This window comes from Bison bison, unplaced genomic scaffold (assembly GCF_000754665.1).
Source record: "Bison bison bison isolate TAMUID 2011002044 unplaced genomic scaffold, Bison_UMD1.0 scf7180017864469, whole genome shotgun sequence".
Classification (NCBI taxonomy): domain Eukaryota; kingdom Metazoa; phylum Chordata; class Mammalia; order Artiodactyla; family Bovidae; genus Bison; species Bison bison.
In genome coordinates this window covers 4,054,916-4,056,488 of record NW_011495030.1, presented here as the reverse complement: position 1 = coordinate 4,056,488, position 1,573 = coordinate 4,054,916, and the positions used below count along the sequence as shown (strand labels likewise).

Genomic DNA, 1,573 nt, shown 5'->3' with positions numbered 1-1,573 from the left:
AGGAACCCCGGCTCTCGGCGGCCCTCTCTTTGTACCCGCGCGAGCCGGCCGGCGGGCAGACTCCAGTGCGCCTGCGCGCCGATCAGACTCCACCAGGCCCACGGAGCACCTTCGCTCACCTCCACCGCTTCACCCCGGTCCGCTGGCTTCTGCCCTGCGAGCAGCAGGCAGAGCCGCTCCTTCCGCCCCGGCACGCTCCTGCGGCAGCTGTGTGTTTACTTTCTTTTCCCGAGGGAGAGGAAAAAATCCATCCCCAGTGAGACGTGCGTCAGTTCGATTCTATCAGTTCTTACCCGGAGGGGTACCTGGCCGCGGGAGGCTGGCACTGTTAACACGCCGGCTTAGCACCCTTTACTGGCCCCTCCCTCCTCACCGCTAAAGAAATTGATTAGGGACTGTCAGCTTGTTTCCTGGCCCCTGGTGACAGCGGGATTCTGGAGCATGCAGGGATCTGGTTTTCTGCAAGTGCCTGAGCTGGACGAGCCGTGTCTTCCGTGCGTTCGCGCCGGCTAGGCTGCAGGACCGAGTCCTCAGTGAAAAGGAGAGAATGCACGTCCAAAAGGGTGTAGGTGTTCTGAGGACTTCAAATAAGACGCAGTGCCTGGGTAGGCAGCTTAGAAGCGAACTAGGAAGTCAGACACTCTCAATCCGTAGCAAATTAAGCGGGTGCAAGGGAGGCTGTGACTTGAGTCTTCTTTCAAATTGAAGATGGTTTGAATAAACAGGACGGGAGGACCAACAAATATTACCAAAAAACACTAATGCCAGCTCTCCAATCACTGATTTTTCTTAAGCTCGGGGCGGGGCAGTTCACCCACTAAGGTCTCCAGCGCAGCACACCTCCCAGAGGGGCTTTCAGTTCAGTCGCTCAGTCCTGTCCTACTCTTTGCGACCCCATGAATCGCAGCACGCCAGGCCTCCCTGTCCATCACCAACTCCCGGAGTTCACCCAGACTCAACGTCCATCGAGTCAGTGATGCCATCCAGCCACCTCATCCTCTGGCGTCCCCTTCTCCTCCTGCCCCCAATCCCTCCCAGCATCAGAGTCTTTTCCAATGAGTCAACTCTTCGCATGAGCTGGCCAAAGTACTGGAGTTTCAGCTTTAGCATCATTCCTTCCAAAGAAATCCCAGGGCTGATCTCCTTCAGAATGGACTGGTTGAATCTCCTTGCAGTCCAAGGGACTCTCAAGAGTCTTCTCCAACACCACAGTTCAAAAGCATCAATTCTTTGGTGCTCAGCCTTCTTCACAGTCCAACTCTCACATCCATACATGACTACAGGAAAAACCAGAGCCTTGACTAGACGAACCTTTGTTGGCAAAGTAATGTCTCTGCTTTTGAATATGCTATCTAGGTTGGTCATAACTTTCCTTCCAAGGAATAAGCGTCTTTTAATTTCATGGCTGCAGTCACCATCTGCAGTGATTTTGGAGCCTAAAAAAAGAAAGTCTGACACTGTTTCCACTGTTTCCCCATCTATTTCCCATGAAGTGGTGGGACCGGATGCCATGATCTTCATTTTCTGAATGTTGAGCTTTAAGCCAACTTTTTCACTCTCCACTTTCACTTTC

The 1,573-nt window shown here is 53.0% G+C and overlaps 1 protein-coding gene across 1 annotated transcript in view; it reads right to left on the bottom strand.

Moving 5' to 3' along the window:
- KANK1 (KN motif and ankyrin repeat domains 1) overlaps window positions 1–164 on the bottom strand; it is a 216,355-nt gene extending 216,191 nt beyond the window's left edge. The window contains exon 1 of the mRNA XM_010860686.1: window positions 120–164. The gene's annotated coding sequence lies outside the window, so the exon portion shown is untranslated. The remainder of the gene's footprint in view (window positions 1–119) is intronic.
- Window positions 165–1,573: the final 1,409 nt, after the last annotated feature.